This window comes from Arvicanthis niloticus, chromosome 6, assembly GCF_011762505.2.
Source record: "Arvicanthis niloticus isolate mArvNil1 chromosome 6, mArvNil1.pat.X, whole genome shotgun sequence".
In the NCBI taxonomy this organism is placed as follows: Eukaryota; Metazoa; Chordata; class Mammalia; order Rodentia; family Muridae; genus Arvicanthis; species Arvicanthis niloticus.
The window spans coordinates 22,073,607-22,093,248 of record NC_047663.1 but is presented as its reverse complement, the minus strand read 5'-3'; positions in this window follow the sequence as shown (position 1 = coordinate 22,093,248).

Genomic DNA, 19,642 nt, shown 5'->3' with positions numbered 1-19,642 from the left:
CTGATCTAGGGTGTTGTCTCCAAGGTAACAGAGTTGCCATGGGTTGCAACAGTGACTCATGGGACCGGAAAGATGCTGGAGCATGTTGGATTTGAAACAAAAGTTTCACTCTGTGAGTATGTGGGCATGTATGCACTGTAAAGTACAACACAAAATTTGCCATGATAGGGCCGGAAAGATGGCTCAGCCGTTAAGAGCACTGACTGCTCTTCCAGAGGTTCTGAGTTCAGTTCCCAGCAACCACATGGTGGCTCACAACCATCTGTAATGGGTTCTGATGCCCTCTTCTGGTGTGTCTGAAGACAGCTACAGTGTACTGGTCATATATAATAAATAAATAAAATCTTTAAAAATAAATAAATAAATTGCCATGATAAAGTCTTTTAGTTTTGAACTTTGTTTATGTTTGGATTTTTTTGTTTGTTTTTTAAGGTTAATTTTTATTATTTTTAATTATAGATAGATAGATAGATAGATAGATAGAGATAGGATATTTGTGTGTGTGTGTGTGTGTGTGTGTGTGTGTGTTCCTCCACAGTGACATAGTTCTTCCTCCAAGGCCACACACTTCCTGATAGTTCCACTCCCTATGGTCAAGCATTCACATACATGAATGGGGCCATTCCTGTTCAAACCACCATACCCAAGATGGTTATGAGCCACCCAACGTGGGTACTAGGGTCCTCTGCAAAAGTGCTACATGTCCTAACTGAGATATTTCTCCAGCCCCAATGTTTTAGTTTTGGGAAAGAGGCCCACACTCTGTAACCCAGGCTAGCCTGTAACTCACTCTGCTGGTTAGCCTTGACTGTGTGGTCTTGACACAGCCTCTGGGACTCTGAAAGGAGGAATCTGTTGAGGAACTGCCTATGTCTGATTGGCCTGTAGGCATTTCAGTTGGAGCGAGGAATAGTCATGATGGTTCATTGATGTGGGATGACCCAGCCCACTATGGGCAGCACCATCCCCCTTGGCAGGTTGGCCCAGGATCTGTAAGAAAGCTAGTTAAGCATGAGCTTATAAGCAAGCCAGTAAGCAGAGTTCCTCAATAGGTAGTCCTTCAAGTTTGTGCTGGTATTTCTGCCAATCTCCCCCAGTGATGGACTGTGACCTAGAAGTGTTGGGGAAATTCTTTCCTCCCCTGACTGAGTTTTGATCATGACCTTGGTCACAGGAACAAAATAAAACAAGAATAGCCATCACATCCAAGTTATTTGGAGTTGTAGTTTTGGTGGGATTTTTTTTTTTAAGACAGGGTCTCCTGCCGAACAGTAGTGGCACACGCCTTTAATCCCAGCACTTGGGAGGCAGAGGCAGGCAGATTTCTGAGTTCGAGGCCAGCCTGGTCTACAGAGTGAGTTCCAGGACAGCCAGGGCTACACAGAGAAACCCTGTCTCGAAAAACCAAAACAAAAAACAGAAAAAGCAAAGACAGGGTCTCGCTAAGTATATTCGACTGACCTGGAACTCATAGACTTCCACCTGCCTGTCTCCCAAGAGCTGGGATTAAAGGCGTGTACCAGTATTCCCAACTTATTTTTGTCTTTTGAGACAATGGTTTTTTTTTTTTTTTTTTTGGTCCTGGCTTGAGGCTCATGGAAGTCCTCCTGCCTCAGCCTCCTGCGTGCTGGGACCATTTTTCCCCATTGTACTGGCTGGCTCTGTGTGTGTCAACTTGACAAAAGCTGGAGTTATCACAGAGAAAGGAGTCTCCCTTGAGGAAATGCTTCCATGAGACCCAGCTGTAAGGCATTTTCACTAATTAGAGATCAAGGGTGGGAGGGCCCATTGTGGGTGGTGCCATCCCTGGGCTGGTGGTCTTGGGTTCTATAAGAAAGCAAGCTGAGCCAGCCAGGGGAAGCAATCCAGTAAACAGCATCCCTCCATGGCCTCTGCATCAGCTCCTGTCTCCAGGTTCCTGCCTTGAGTTCCTGTCCTGACTTCCTTTGGTGATGAACTGCAATGTGGAAGTGTAAGCTGAATAAACCCTTTCCTCCTCAACTTGCTTCTTGGTCATGATGTTTTGTGCAGGAATAGAAACCCTGACTAAGACACTCATCATCATTACTTTCTTTTTTAGCAGCCAAACTGAACATTCTGGGTCTGGAAGACAGCACAATCAGTACAGTGCTTGCATGATACAGACCTGAGCTCAATTCTCAGAACCTATGGAAAAAGAGCTGGTGCAGGGCACATGTTTGTAATCTCACCACTTGGGATGCAGAAATGGTGGGTCCCTGGGGCTCATTGGCCAGCCAGTCTGGCCAAATAGACTAGGTTACCAAGAGATCCCTCTCAAAAAAAAAAAAAAAAAAAAAAAAAAAAAAAAAAAAAAAAAAAAAAAAAAAGGTAGGGAGACTATAGAAATGCCCTCAGTGGATAAAGGTGCTAAGTTGGACCACCAGAGTGCTTGTAAACTGTCTTCTCACACTCTATGGGGCTTTGAATGAGAATGACTCCCATTGGTTCATGTGTTTCATGCTTACTCTCCAGTTGGTGGAACTGTTTGGGAATGATTAGGGGATGTGGTCTTGTTGGAGGAGGTGTGTCACTGGGAGTCAGCTATGAGGTTTTGAAACACCAAACTCAGCCTCTCTCTCTCTCTCTCTCTCTCTCTCTCTCTGTGTGTGTGTGTGTGTGTGTGTGTGTGTGTGTGTGTGTCTCTCTCTCTCTTTCTCTCTGTGTCTCTCTGTCTCTGTCTCTGTCTCTCTGTGTGTGTGTGTGTGTGTGTCTCTCTCTCTCCTGTCCATGAATCAGAATGTAGTACTCTCAGCTACTTCCCCCAACACCATGCCTACATGCCACCACACTCCCCCAAATGATGATAATGTGCTAATCCTCAGAATCAGTGTAAGCTAGCCCCCAAGTTAATGCTTTCTTCTGAGTTGCCTTGGTCATGGTGTCTCTTTATAGCAACTGAACAGTAACACACACATGTACATCAGCATGTACATATACAGAGAGAGAGAGAAATCCTTGGCACTCTATAACCATTAAACGCTGACTCTCCCTTCCTCCCTCTCCTAGCTCTAGTAAGCATTACTTTACTTTCTCTATAGATGCACTTGACCACCCCACACACATAGATCAGTACATATCTTAGGCTTACTCTTGCTGTAGCAAAACACCATGACTAAAGCAACTTGGGCGGGAAAGGGTTTATTTGACTTACACTTCTACATCGTTGTTCATCATCAAAGGAAGTCAGGACAGGAACTCAAGCAGGGCTGGAACCTAGAGGCAGGCGCTGATGCAGAGGCCGTAGAGGGGTGCTACTCACCAGCTTACTCTTCATGGCTTGTTCAGTCTGCTTTCTTGTAGAACCCAGGACCACCGGCCCAGGGATAACACCATTCACAATGGGCTGGGCCATTCCCTGTCAATCACTAATTAAGAAAATGCCCTACAGGGTTGCATATAGCCTGATCCTATGGAGGCATTTTCTCAATTGAGCCTCCCTCCTCTCTGATGACTCCAGCTTGTGTCAAGTGACACAAAACTAGCCTGTCTTGGGGTTTTACTGCTGTGAACAGACACCATGACCAAGGCAACTCTAACAAGGACAACATGTAATTGGTGCTGGCTTAGAGGTTCAGAGGTTCTGTTCATTATTATCAAGGTGCTGGGCCAAGCATATTCAAACCACCACATTCCACTCCTTGGCCCCCATAGGCTTGTTCAAACATAGGAGTCTATGGGGACCATACCTAAACATAGCATAATGCAAAATATATTTAGTCCAACTTCCAGAGTCCCCATAGTCTATATATAGCAGTCTCAACAATGTTAAAAGTCCAAAGTTCAAAGTCTCTTCAGAGATTCATCCAACCACTTAACTGTAATCCCTGAGGCAAGACAAGAAACCAGCTGGGCAAACTCCAAACTCTGCATCTCCATTTCTGAGGTCAAAGTGTTCTTCAGATCTTTAACTCCTTTTTCATCTTTGTTGACTGCAACAAACTTTTTTTTCCTGGGCTGGTTCCACTCCCTGTTAGCAGCTTTCCTCGGCAGGTATCCCACAGATCTGGCATCTTAAACATCTTGGGGTCTCCAAGGCAACTTCAATGTTACAGCTTCTTGTTTCAATGTCTGGGATCCACACATGATCTTCTGGGCTCCTTTAAAGGGCTGGTGCCATTTCTCCAGCTCTGCCCTCAGTAGCACTCTAACCTCAAGTTGATCCACTCCACTGCTGCTGCTGTTCTTGGTGATCATCCCATGGAACTGGCATCTCCAATAGGCTGGGGTCTTTCGCTGCAACTAGACTTCACCAATAGCCTCTCTTCATGGTGCCAAACCTCCAGCCTCTTTGCATAACCCCTTCAGTCCTGGGCTGTCAACTACAACTGAGGCTGCACCTTTTCACCAATGGCCTTGCCTGGTCTCTCACAGTGTCAAGCTGCTCTCCATAATTCCTTCATACCTTCAAAACCAGTACCACCCAGGTGACTCTTACACGTTACCAAATTAAGCTGCAGCATGAGGTACAATCTTGGCCATCTCTGGAACACGGCTTCTTTGTGATCTCAGAAAAACACTGCCCAGAAGATGAGATGATTTTTTACCTCAGTAATGCTGCGCTCTCTCTCTCTCTCTCTCTCTCTCTCTCTCTCTCTCTCTCTCTCTCTCTCTTTTTCTTTTTGGTTTTTCGAGACAGGGTTTCTCTGTTTATCTCTGGCTGTCCTGGAACTCACTCTGTAGACCAGGTTGGCCTCAAACTCAGAAATCCACCTGCCTCTGTGAGAACAAAATTTGAAAGCAGCATTGTAACAATAACAAAAATTCATGGTCAGCAAAGACCACCAACAATTTGTTAAATATAGTCATAATAAAAATATTAAGCTCCTGCAGGGGCAGGGTGACAAAAAAATAAAGGCATGCAAGGGCGTGCCCAGACAAGTCCAAACAAGCCCAACTGAGTAATGGGCTATCTGGTGTTTACTTCTCTCTCCCTCCCTTTTCTGGGAGGTCCAAGTTTCTACAAGTTCTGCCAGTTCTGCAAGTTGCTGATGTTTGAAATATCCAATCATGTGTAAGCGCGCGAAAATGCCTTCCTCCCCCCACCCCATGCTATAAAAGACCCTTTAACCCACCACACGGGGCCAAAAACCCTGCTCTTGGAGCTAAAGAGCATGTCGTTTTTGACCGCCGGCTCCTCCCCTAATAAACCTCTGCTGATTGCATCCAGGTATGGTTTCTTGTGATTTTGGGGGGGTCGCGATTCCGGAGGCTTGAGGAAGGGTCTCCCGAGTATGGGGCTCTTCATTTGGGGGCTCGTCCGGGATATGCGACCACCTTAATCCAAGAACCACGCTGGGAGGTAAAGGGACACCGCGGTTTTTTTCTGTCTAGTTGTTGTGTGACCTTTTGTCCAAATCGTCTACTTTCTCGTGTGATAGGGTTGCCTAAATTGCGTGCTGTTTTGTCTAGGTTTGTTTAAGTTATTTGATTTCTAAGTTGTTTGTGCCCGTCTGTCTAGATTATTTGGTTTCTGAAAAGTGCACTTCGGTTTGGACTGGCAGCTGTTTCTGTCTCGTGAGGGGCAGTAAACCATTCGTTTCGAGAGGAGACAATGAGTAGAGTGTGTCTGAGTGCAGCGCTGCTGTCTATGTCTCTGTGTTTTGGTTTCTGTGTCTGTGGACCCGCGGACAGGCTACAACCCTAGGGGACGCCCTAGAAGAGCTGGGAGAGCCAGCTAGGTCAAGGGATTTGACCATCTGACGGTCGAGGGATTCGGCCGGGCGGTTGAGAGATTCAACTGTTGAGTTTCTGAATCTGGGAGACGGAGTCTCCATCTGGAGGAGAAGACGTGGTGTGCTTCTCCGTCTGAGGTCGCGTTTGGCCGACGTGGCCGGGTGTGTTTGTCTGTGTTTTCTGTGCCACCCGTGGCAGGGGTGCGATATCTGTGTTGTTTATGCCACCCGTGGCAGGGGTGAGCTATCTGTGTTTTCTGTGCCGCCCGTGGCAGGGGTGAGTAATCTGTGTTATTTAGTTTATATGTTCTTAGACTCTGACTGACGATCGTCGTTTCTTTTCTTTCCTTCTGGACTGAAATTACTGTATAAAACATCCTAAGTTAAAAAGAGATAGAGCAGCTGGTGAGTGCTGCTGCAGAGCAGTAAGACAAGCAGGTCCTGTCTCACAGCTTATAGCCAAGAAAAGATTCTGTTTCTCTGCTGTTAGCGGAGGCTACGGAGGAGATAGGATACAACAGCTACCTAATTGAGTGTGTGTGTGGCTATGCAGGGGACCCCAAGGTCGCTGCTGTAACAAATTGGCAGCTTTCCATCTGCTGCCTATAAAAATAGGTAGAGCCCAGATGATAAAAAAACCTGGCGGAGGAGACAGACATCTTCCTTGAGCCATGCTGGATAAAACAGCCGCAGCAAGATTATTCACCTGAAAATTATAATTGTTTTAAAAAAAAAAAAAAAAAAAAAACTGGTTAAAACTGCTTACTTAATTTTAGTTTAAAACTTACTTGTGAGACAGTCTTCTTTTACACAAAAAAACTGATAATTTGCCCTGCTTTGTGGCTAGGAGAAGGGCACCAGCAGAAAGCAGAAAAAAAAAAAAAAAAAAAAAAGAAAGGGGGGGGCAACAGTTTTTTTAGCTTCTATAATAAAAAAGTTGACAATGATTTTTTCCCAGTTTAATAAAAAAAAAAAAAAGTTTTGTTTTTTTTTCTAAAATTACAGCTTAAAAGTTACAGGCTGTCCTGAGTCAATGTATATATATATATATATATATATATATATATATATATGCTTCAGTTTTGATAAATTTTCTAGCCATTACTGTTTGAGACAAATTTCATTATTTATATGAGATTTTTATTAAGATTTGATTCAAAGATGAGAGTTTTGACAAGATAAAATTAAAAAGTGGTAAAGACTTGTGCTCTTATGTTAGACATAAAAATGTTTACTTTGTTGTTCTTATTATATATCACTTCTACCAAAGTTTCTATTTTGTTAAAAGTTAAATTCAAATAAATGTCAAATGTAACTCAAATTGCTTTTTAAAAAAAATGTTAATACTGTGTAAACCTTTAAACATCGTAATAGTCCTTACTGTGAAATGCTATAGATAAGGCTATTCGTTCTGATTTGATTTCTTTCTTAGAGCTTCAGAGGTGAGCTCACATTACACCTGTGGACAAGGTACTGTTTACAGACTAAATTAGGTTGTGGTCTCTAATATAATGTAAACAGCAGTCATGCAGCCTCACAGATACATTAGTTTGTACAGAGTCCTAAAAGACTATTTACTGCTTTTACAGGTAATTAAAATAATAAATAAGATAAGAGCCTTTCTTCCACAAGACCCTTATAGGTTCTGGCCTTCAGGAATAGAAAACAAGAGAAGACACCGAAAAAAATGTTCCCTCAGACATGGGGACCCCATCAATTGATCAGGCTGTGGTCAACAGTGGGTTACAGAAGGTAAGAGACACCCAAAGGCCCACGCCAGATTCCATTGACAGATCTTGAGAGAGCTAGAGACATTCTGTCAGTGTAGACAAGGCTTCAGAGGCTAGAGAGACTACAAAATGAGTCATTGAAAGATTTAGGAAGTATACTATACTATATCAGGGAAAAAGAAAAAGAGTAAAAGAAAAAAAAAGATAAGATAGATGGGATCATAGACAGGGTTAAAATTATTGGTGGTAATAGTAAGTCAGAGAAGGTTAAGGAGTAGAGAAAAGTTGCTGGGAAAGTCTAAAAGAAAAAAATAGAGAAGAGATTAAAAAATAAAAGGTTTACTATAAGTTGCTGTGAAAGTCTAGAGGAAAAGAGTGAAAAAGATAGTCTAGAGAAAAAAAAAAAAAAAAAAAAAAACCAGTGTGCACATTACAAGTGAAGGAGCCAGCTTCGGGTCCAAGAGTGCCCTAACAAATAAAAGCCAGGGCCAAGAAATCCCAGGCCTTAAAAAACATCCCAGATGGTGAAAATATTAGCTCTGTGTGAAGACAGCGATTAAGATAGACAGGGTCCTCCTCCAGGCCAATGGGCCAAAATATATTTATGGACTACCCGAAAATGGTGGACTAAGAGATGGGCTGGGTATCCCATTCATTTATGGTCATCCTAGACTGTTCCTACCCTCTGTTGGGTTGAGACTTACTCCCCAGGATTGGGGCCCAGACAGGCTGCAACTAACTGACAAGAACTCACGGATAGAAGAAAGGCTTCACCTACTGACTCCAGCCGGGAGCCGAGGTAACGTGTTTTACAGACGGGAGCAGTTTTCTCCATGCTGGTCAGAGGCAAGCCAGCACTACTGTGGTGGACACAAATGTCATCTGGACTGACTCCCTACCCCTGAGATCATCAGTGCAGAGAACAACCTTGGAACTTGGGGCTGACAAAAAGACCAACATCGGCATGGACAACAGGTATGCTTTTATTGCCACAGCACATGTCTGCAGGACTACATACCAAGAGAGAAAACCCTGATGAAGCCAGCAACTGTGAGTACTCGTTGCCCAGGACACCAAAAGGGAGGAGACTCAGTGGCCTGAGACAATAACTGGACAAATCAAGTGTCTTGATATGAGAGCCTGTTCCAGTTGTGGGCCTAAGAGATGGCCTCACTTAAAGCACAGAATAAGAGAAAGAACTCAGACTGCTAGCCATCCTGCCAAATACTATCTAGAGAAAAAAGAGATAATAGTGCACACAAGAAGGAAGAACTATACTCCCCAGAAAGCAAAGGATTTACCAGGCTAAATACACAGATGGACTCTTATAAATATGAGTACAACCAAGTAGCCGAGAGACTTAAAGCGTATAAGGGACCTTAGGTTCTGAGCCAGAGAAATAATAAGACTTAGAATAAACAAGAAATACCTAGGAGAAAACAGCCTAGAATAGGGACCTTCCCGAGGTTTCAAGTGTCCTAGGTAATTAAATCAGAGAGCAGTTTTAAGATAAGACAGGAATTATAGATCCACTGTTTATATTGTCTCCAAAGCTCAGGACAGGTAGAGAAAATATACAGGACCCTAAAATTAAACTACCCTTGGGAACTGGCGCTGGCTAGAGTGTCCCTTGTCCTTGCTCCATACCCAGAATGCCCATTTGTGTGAGAAATGATTTTTCAGGGTACTAAAAGACTGTTCCTGGTGCTGTGGACCATCCGACCTCCTTAAAGTTCACCATCACCACCTGTGACTGATGCCAACTGGAGAAGATCCAGATGCCTGAACAACCCCCTACTCTTTAGCTCCAGGTCTTCTGCTATTCTACAAGGCTAAAGAAGCAGCAGGCCTTGACTCCTGAGACCACCCCAGAGGCACAGGGAAAATCCTGCCTTGGAGGGTGGGACTTAGTGTGTGTACACCCAAGGTTAAATGACAGCTTGTGATTACAAGATTGAAGTTGAAATGTGAATCTAGAGTTATATAGATTTGTTCCTTTTGCAATTTCTCTTTATTATATATGTGATTTTATATATATATAGACAGCTATGTGCCACAAAATGTGAAAAAGTCAGAAGACAACTTTAAAAGTGTGTTACAAAGAAAAAAAAAAGGTGTTTTGAGACCCCTAGTCAGTAAAATAGAGCCCAAGGAGTCCTGATAACAGATACTTAGTGCCTAAAAATGATAAATGGTGAATTTACAGTCCAAGATTAACCCTTTATATATCTACTTCTGTCTTTGATGAGGTCAAAGATTATTGTGTACTTGTCTAGCTAGTCTCCTAGGTTTATTACCACCCTAAAGGCATTTTTAAATGTGAGTTTGAGATACGCCCTAGACACTTCTACAGAGAGCCTATTTCTTTGACCCTAGCTATCATACTGAGACTTGGAGTGGCCGCAGAAATGAAAACAGGTACTACTACACTAATACAGACACCCTGTTATTTCCAATAGCTAAGAGCTGCCATTGATATAGATTTGAGAGCCTTAGAACAATCAGTACTTCCCTTTCAGATATTGTTCTGCAGAACAGAAAAAGATTAGACTTGCTGTTTCTTAAAGATAGAGGACTATATGCAGCCCTCAAAGAAGATTGTTGTTTTTATGCTGATCACACTGGGGTAGTCTAAGACTCAATGCAGAGACTTAGAAAAAGATTAGACCAGAGACAGATAGAGAGACACAACAAAGTTAGTTCAATAAGTGCCCTTGAGGTTGATGACCCTACTCTCTGTTGTGGCCGGTCTCTTGATAATAATTATTTTTTTACTTTTAGATTTAGGCCCATGTGTCATAAATAGATTGCTAGCTTTTGTTAAAACTAAAATAGATACTGTTCAATTAATGATATTAAGACAAAGAGATGAGATTATAAGAGACAAGATAGAAGATACTGATCGTTAACTTTAAAATTAAAGTTATTCCAAACTAAAGGAGTAGGGAATGTGAGAACAAAATTTGAAAGCAGCATTGTAACAATAACAAAAATTCATGGTCAGCAAAGACCACCAACAATTTGTTAAATATAGTCATAATAAAAATATTAAGCTCCTGCAGGGGCAGGGTGACAAAAAAATAAAGGCATGCAAGGGCGTGCCCAGACAAGTCCAAACAAGCCCAACTGAGTAATGGGCTATCTGGTGTTTACTTCTCTCTCCCTCCCTTTTCTGGGAGGTCCGAGTTTCTACAAGTTCTGCCAGTTCTGCAAGTTGCTGATGTTTGAAATATCCAATCATGTGTAAGCGCGCGAAAATGCCTTCCTCCCCCCACCCCATGCTATAAAAGACCCTTTAACCCACCACACGGGGCCAAAAACCCTGCTCTTGGAGCTAAAGAGCATGTCGTTTTTGACCGCCGGCTCCTCCCCTAATAAACCTCTGCTGATTGCATCCAGGTATGGTTTCTTGTGATTTTGGGGGGGTCGCGATTCCGGAGGCTTGAGGAAGGGTCTCCCGAGTATGGGGTTCTTCACCTCTGCCTCCCAAGTGCTGGGATTAAAGGTGTGCGCCACCACTGCCCAGCCTGCTGGTCTCTTCTTAATCAACACTAATTTCTTAGCTCCGGCTAACCAGCATCAATCGTCCCAGTAGTCCCTTCTATTTTTGTCTCTAGAGCCAGAGCCTCATGCCTGAAGCTACTAAATTCTGCTGCTTTCTGGGGTTGAAACCTGGGCCCCTTGTTGTATTACACTATCACCAGCTTTCTGTTTTCCAAGTCGTTCAGTGCTTAAGCTTGGCTGTCCGGGAACTTGTTTTGTAGATTGACCTTGAACTCAGTGATCTGCATGGCTCTGTCTCCTAAATGCTGGGATCAAAGGCGTGAACGTAAGCTTTTCTGGACTTAAGCTTTTCTCTACTTGGAACGTGCTGAAACTTTGGTGTCCCTCTCTATAAAATGGTGGCAAGAAGCGGTTAAGTGTGAGAAACTACAGGAAACCCCCAGCAGGGATCAGAGTAAGGATCTCAGAAGCCAAGGGACAGAAGTTTGAGAAGTCACTGGAAGAGGAAAGGCTCTCGTCTCCTAAGCTGCCGGAGGGAATATGAGTCACTGTCCTACAGAATAATGTGGAAGGTACTTAAAGAAGCCTTTATCTGGGAAACCTGCTTGGAGCTATTCACCTGGAGAAAAGCCGAGGGACCCACCGGTCCCTCACACACCCTGGAGGGTAAAATCCGGAAATGGTGATAAGCATAATAAAGGGTTGAAAAAAAAAAGGCTGGCTACACTATCTCAGCATCCAGAAAAAGAAAAAAACATGTAGCCAGAAAAAAAGCAGCCACACCCTCATTGTAGGGTTATGTTGAAGAGTCTTAGGACAAATTTGTCTACCTTTGTTATCTGCACCAAAGGAGGAAGCATGGAGCTGCCATGTACTCACTCATCCCTGGATACTAACAAAGCCTAGCATGTAACATGGTGGCACACACATCCAGCCTCACAATCCCAGCCCCCAGGCTGAGGAAAGAAGAACCATGAGTTCAGGGCCAGCCTGGACTACAGAATAAGACCTCACCTTTTTAAAAAAAAAAAAAAAAAAAAAAAAAATCCTTTTAAAAAACAAGTGGAGGCCTGGAAATGGTTCAGCAGTTAAGGGGTTAAGGGCACTGGGCTGCTTTTCTAGAGGAAGCTTCCTTTCCCAGCACCCAAATGGTGGTACACAACTGTCTTTATAATTCCAGTTCTGTGTGTCTGTGTGAGTCACACACTCTTAACCACTGTTAAAAATATCTGAGAGAAACAACTGGATGTTTTTTCAGTTCAAGGTATTTCTTTTTTAGGCATGGTATTTGTTAGATTTTTATTTCTTTAGTTATGTGTCTGTGACTAGGTATGTGCACACGCATGCAGGTGCCCAAGGAGGCCAGAGGTGTGAAATCGTCGTGAAACTGGAGTCACGGCTGGTTGTGCATCCCCTGGCATGGGTACTAGGAATTAAATCCAGATCCACTAAAATGCAGAATGTGTTCTCAACCACTGAGCCACCTCTCCAGGGCCTCAGGTTGTTTATTCTTTTTCTTTTTGAGACAGGCTCCCTCTATGAAGCACTGTCTCTAAGTAGTCCTGGAACCCTGCAGACTAGGCTGGTCTCCAACTCCCAAAGATCCTCCTGCCTCTGTCACCTGAGTGCTAGGATTAAATGCCTGTATGACCAACCACAAAGCTCAGGCTTTGGGGTGGGGGTTGGTTTGGTTTTTGGGTTAGGGGACTTTTCTTGTGGGAAACAGTCTTAAAGGAGAAGAGATTTATTTTGACTGGCGATTTGAGAAAAGTCTGTTAACTGCCTCCACTGCAACGGCCTGAAGCCAGGCTCAGCCTGCGGGACCAGGAGATAGACAAAACAGCTGGCCTCAGAACAGCCAGGAACAGAGATGTGAGGACCGGATGGATAGAGGGACAGACAGACAAGGAAAGAGGAGAGAAGAGGGAGGGTGGGGAGAGAGAGAATGTAACAGAGGCACACGCCATTACCCACCGGCTCCATCCAGGACCTATCTTGTAGCTTCACCACCATTGTGCTAGGAAGTGTTTGTGAACCCCAAAAGTCCACCAAGGAGCCGTTTCCAATGCAATTGCATTAGGGTCTCCTTTAACCCAACCCTGACACAGTAGGACAGGAAGGAGGAGCAGCCTCGAACCCTCAGCAGGACAAGGTTCTATAGGAAATGGGAGCTAGTGAGGGGGTGTCTAGCCTGGCAAGCATCTAATAGAATAACTATTATAAGTCGACAGGTGGGTGTTCTGCAGCAAGACCGTGAACAATCACAAATGGTCTGAACGTACATCTGAAACAATCAGACTCATCTTTGATTAACTGTTGCCAGGAAGTAGCTAGGGAGTAACTCTGGGTTATGGGCCAAGGACAAGCCGTGGGGTCCTTCCTGGTATTTGGGTGTAGTTTGGGTTCAGCTGTAGGCTGAGTTTTCAGACTTTTTTTTCTTTTAAGACAGAGGCTGGGGGGGTGGTGGCACACACCTTTAATTCCAGCACTTGGGAGGCAGAGGCAGGCGAATTTCTTAGTTCGAGGCCAGCCTGGTCTACAGAGTGAGTTCCAGGACACCCAGGGCTACACAGAGAAACCCTGTCTCAAAAAAAAAAAAAAAAAAAAAAGAAGAAGAAGAAGACGGAGGGCGGTCTCAAGATGGAGTAGGTTTGGTCTCTCACTACCATCTCCTAAAAATGATGTCAAATTCCACCAAAATGATTATGAAGTCAGAGCTCTCAGGACCCCAACACTTCCCAAAAGCTCACTGCTGCAAACAAGTTCCCCAGTACAGGAGGGGATATGTCCTATTCAAACCATAACAATATCACTTAATCTAGCTTAGTAAACATGTTGGAGAAACTTTAGATGGTTTTAGTGTTTTACTTTTTCTTGTTTTCAGAGCTGGGAATTGAACCCAGGGCTTTGTCCATGCTGGGTAATACTCATGCTTAGTCACTAAGCTACATAACCAGACCTAGAAAACAGCTTTCAAGATTTTTTTTTCCTGAGCTGGACAGTGGTGGTGCATGCCTTTAACTCCAGCACTCAGGAGACAGAGGCAGGCTGATCTCTGAGTTCGAGGCCAGTCTAGTCTACAGAGCATGTTACCAGGTCATGTTTGTCTACTCAACATCCAAAGGCCTACAATTAGGAACTGGACACTTAAACTGGGCAGTGGTGGTGCACACCTTTAATCCCAACACTTGGGATGCAGAGGCAGGTAAATTTCTGAGTTCAAGGCCAGGCTGGTCTACAGAGTGAGTTCCAGGACAGCCAGGGCTATACAAAGAAACCCTGTCTCAGGAAAAAAAAAAAAAAAAAAGCTGAACACTTGTGGGAAGGCTATCTCATTTATTCCCAGGCTAGTCCTGAGAAGATAGATGGAGGGTGGCTATTGACCCCAGGTTCTGTCTTCAGAAACTCGGGTTTACAGCTTGGCTTTAATGGGGAGGAAAGAGAAATGTACTGGGACAGTTAGGGAGGGGATACGTGTTGAATGGGGTCTTCATCAACCAGAGGATATGTCTTTTTTTTTTTAATATTTTATTGCTGGGCTGTGGTGGCACACGCCTTTAATTCCAGCACTTGGGAGGCAGAGACAGGCAGATTTCTGAGTTTGAGGTCAGCCTGGTCTACAGAGTGAGTTCCAGGACAGCCAGGGCTATACAGAGAAACCCTGTCTTGAAAAACCAAGAGAGAGAGAGAGAGAGAGAGAGAGAGAGAGAGAGAGAGAGAGAGAGAACAGAGCTGAATTCCCATGTGAGTAGGCAGAGGTGAGTCCCTGACAAGGGCAGAGAAAGGAATACAGGGGAGAATTTATCTGGGTTGCAGGAAAGGGGAGGGAAGGAATAAATTATAGCATGCACACAAGCCCTCTCTGCCACTAGTATCCACTTGATGTTTCACCTGACTCCAGGAGAGCCTGCTACAGCCTTCAAGGTTCCCTCTGTCCCTTACCGACTCGGTTGGAAAAGTCCCAAGTGGCATTCAGCTCTTGCTGACTGGGGCGGGAATGCAGCAGGCCTGGGTTTCCCTCCTTTTCCAAGAGGCAAGAATAGCAACATTCATTCTCTGGGCCCTTCTGAGTGGGTGAGGAATGGAGGGAACTATTCCAGTCATTTATGTCCGTGGGCAGGAGGTCCCACATAAGACATTCAAGACACATTTCAGGAATTAGATTTTTCTCTAAGTCAAGTCACCTTTGCCAATGAGAAACCCAAATGTGGGTATAAAGGGGTTCCAGTCTCCTCCGGATTCTCTCAATCACGGTGGTTTCTGCAACAGTAGCAGAACTCAGGGAGGTCCCTTGGATCACATCATCCATCTTCTCTGGTTACCATGGAGATACTTATTTTCCCCAGAGAATGCTTCCCGCTTCCTGGCAGGAGACTCTGCTACTCAGGTGCTACATTTAAGGCCCTGTGGAATTTTATCAAGGCTACAGATGCCAAGGTATCCTCCCAAAAGGATCACAGTGAAGAGGAGACCACCTCAGCTCCATCCCCACGTGTGTGAGATGCTCCTGTCCCACCCTGCTCTCAGAGGCTCGCTCCCTGGGAAACTGACAGAATCTATTTAGTGATTTCAAAACTTTACATTTGTATCCTTATACTGGCATTCTACTACATTAATCCCTTCAATATGAGCCTAAAAGAAGGATGTCACTGGGACTGACAGGTACCAGACAGGCAAGAGGTGGCCTACCTAATGCTCAGATTCCTTAGTGTCTCCATGGACTCCTACCCTGCCTTCAGCTGCCCAGTAGCTATAAAGAAGCCAAGACCAAGGTCACTTTCAGAGAAATCAGTCCAGATCCATAATAATGCCACAAGTTCATAGAGCAGGGACAAGCCCAGGCCCTGGAAGGTGGACTTCAAAAGACTTTCCATGGAAATGATACTGATAGCACAGAGCTTGGACTTCAGACCTGACTACACACCACCCAGTTGTGCTACAGGGAATAGAAGCAGAGTTCAGATAAGAGAACTAGAAAGCTGGTGGAAAGTACTGAGTCTGAGGCAGAATAAGCATAAGTTTGACACAACCCTGGAATGCAAAACGACAACACATGGATAGATAGATGGATGGATAGATAGATAGATAGATAGATAGATAGATAGATAGATAGAAGAGTCAGGCAGTGGTAGCAGATGCATTTAATCCCAGAACTCAGGAGGCAGAGGCAGGCAGATCTCCATGAGTTCAAGGTCAACCTGATCTACAGAATAAGTTCCAGGACAGCCAGGGCTACACAGAGAAACTTGTCTCAAAAAGCCAAACATAGTGGTTCATACATATAATTCTATAAAACCCAAGCATAGTAGTTCATGTATATAATTCTATAATTCTAGCACTCAGGAAATACAGGCTAGAGGTTGCACATAAGTCAGCCTGAATTATGTGAGACCATATCTCAAAAACATAAAAATCAGTCTGGCTATGGTCGCACATACCTTTAATCTCAGCACTTGGGAGGCAGAGACTAGTTGGGTCTCTGTGAGTTCTAGGCTAGCCTAGTCTACAATAATTAAAAAATAAGATGAAAATAGAAAAATCGTTTCTCAAGCAGGGCATGGTTGACACATTGCCTGTAATCTCAATACTTTTAGAAGTGAAGTCCTCAGCCTCTTAGGAGTTCAAAGCCAGCCTAGGAGACTTAGGAATTTGTCAAAAACAGAGCGAGTATGATGGCATACCCTCTTTAACCCAGCACCCTCGAGGCAGAGGCAGTTGGATCTCTGTTTTAGGCTAGTGAAGGCAGCTCTATTCTCAGCTTGGCTCCGCTATGAAGAACACAGGCTTAATAGTCTAAGGGCCATCGTGCAAAGTCTGTTTCCCTGGCTGCAGTCAGTTGCCCTTCGTCTGGTGGAGGTCAAGTTGACTGTGACCTCTGACTATTACCTCTGGACTGGTTATGCAGGGCTCGACTGAGGCTATTTAGAGAGCATTTCTGCCCTTTGTTGTAAAGGATTCATCAGTCAGGCCCGGGTTCCTGGGATCCCAGATGAATGAAGAGTATTGATATTAAGAACAGCCTAGTCACAAAGGCATGTTAGGCCTTGAGGTTTAGGGCAATGGCTGGCAAATTCTCATGGCTACTCTGGGGATCTGGATTGTTGAAAATGCTAAGATGTAGCCAGATGCAACATGAAGCCAAGGATGTCAGGCTTCACACACACACACACACACACACACACACACACACCAGGTTTCTTCATGTAGCTACTTGTCTTGGCACTCACTCTGTGGATCATGCTGGCTTTGAACTCACAGAGCTTCACCTGTCTCTGCCTCCTGAATGCTGGGACTAAAGGCGTGCACCATCACCGCCTGGCCTTTTATCCGGTTTTTAATTACCCATCAGACTTCTACAGGGCCAAAGAGTTAGCGCTTTTCAGCAAAAGCAGTTTCTAACTTCCTGTCACCTGCCCTCTCACCTGTATCCCACCTAGGGCAAAGTGTATGTGTGGCAATAACTGTTTACAAGCAAGGAGGCCAGATCTGGAAGCACACACTAGCATACCAGGCGTGCACTGGCCAAGCGCCTACAACAAGAGTTGGGAAAGTGGCTGAGGGAGGGCCGACCTCCTTTCTCTGCATCAGGCCAGGCCCAGAGCTCCCTTTGAGATCCAGACCTACTGAGAGTTATTCTCCTCACTCCTGTCCTCCCAGACTCTGGGATTGACCCTGTAGCCGGGGGTTGGCCATTCCTACTGAGCGTCTACAATGAAATGGATGCCAACACATCCACTCACCGCCTTCAATACAGAGTAGAACACACAAAACTGTTCTGTTCTTTAAACTTACAGCCTAGCAGGGATACAAGGGAAGAGGCAGAGCCAGATTCGAGGGCATGTGACCTGTGTAAATTACAATACCCCTCACTCACAGGGCTCTTGATCTATGCCCTTGCTGTCCCTGTCTTGAACCTTTTAACTGCTTTTGAACCAAGGCCTTCATGTTTTCATTTTGACAGTGAGGCTAGCGAATTATGTAGCGAGTCCTAAATACAGATAAACACAATGCAGCGAGATAAGTACCATTACGCCAGGCGTGGTGAGGCATGTCTACAAGGCCAGCACTTTCAAGGTAGATGCAAGAGCATCAGGAGTTCGAGACCAGCCTAGTTTACATGAGACCCTGTCTCATAACGTTGAAATAAATAATACCAGAATGGAGGACACGCAGGCAGTCTTCTCAGAGCAAGGGCATCTCAGGTGAGCCTGGAAAACACAGAGGAGGGAGGACCGCATTCCAAGGAAGGGAGGAGCAGATGCAAACACCAGCTCTCATCTTAGATGAGCTTTCTCCAGTGAGAAGGCTGGGGAGCTTCCTGAAATGGCTGTGGTGGAGGATGAGGGTCACCAACACCCAGGAGAATTCGAAAGAACGGGACAAAAGTACGGTTCAGGGACAGGCAGGCCAAGGGAGAGGAACACACAGGTATGTGTGCAGAGTGACTAGAAAAGGCCTGTGAGGGTGAACTTGACTCAAAAAACACCACTGAAACAATTGCTTTGTATATGGAGGGAGGGGACTAGAACTTGGTCCCACACAACACAGAGAACTGAACTCTGGGTAGATCCCTCTAGTAGAGCCATATCCATAAGCGTAAAGGGTCCCAGGCTGGCAGGCTGGGGCCTCAGGTCTTCAAGTTGGGTGAATAGTATTGAGATGCACATGACATATATACATACATATACACATCACATACACATTCACACACACATCACATACACATTCACACACTCATCACATACACATTCACACACTCATCACATACACATTCACACACACATCACATACACATTCACACACACATCACATACACATTCACACACATCACACACACATTCACACACATTATCACATACACATACATTTCCCTTTCCTGACATCTAGGGAGCTAAGTTATTTAAATCTAAATATTGTTTAGAGCCCTTGCTCTGGGGCACATCCTATATGTGGGAAACAGAGTCAGAGAATGAGTTAAGAGCCAGCCAAGGCTGTGTGACACCCTGCCTCAAAGAGAGAGAGAGAGACAGAGACAGAGACAGAGAGAGAGAGAGAGAGAGAGAGAGAGAGAGAGAGAGAGAGAGAGAGAGAAGAAGAAGAAGAAGAAGAAGAAGAAGAAGAAGAAGAAGAAGAAGAAGAAGAAGAAGAAGAAGAAGAAGAAGAAGAAAATAAAGAAAGGAAGGAAGGAAGAAAAGGGATTGGGGGATGTCAATCATTTACTAAATGAGAAAACAAATATTTAGGGGTGCTTGAGAGGTGGCCCAGCAGTTAACAGCACTTACTGTTTTTACAGAGGACTCGGGTTCCATTCCCAGCACTCTCTTCTGGCCTCTGAAGGCCTCAGACCCGCACATGCAGGAAAACATTCATACACACTCATCTTAATTTCTTACTTTTATTTTTGGGTGTACAGGTGTTTTTCCTGTGTGTGTGTCTGCACGTCACATGCATACAGTGCAGGCCAGAAGAATGTTAGACCTCCTGGGTCCAGAGTTACATATCACTGTGAGTCACCATGTGAGGCATGGGATTAGAACTCAGGTTCTCTCAAAGAGCAGCCAGAGCTCTTAACCACTGAGTCATCTGTCCATCTGTCCAGAAAACGAGTACAAAAAAAAAAAAAAAAAAAAAAAAACCCAAGAAACCCCTCTCAGGACTAGAGTACTTGCCTAGCATGAGCAAGACCTTGGCCTCAATCCCCAGAACCCACAAAAT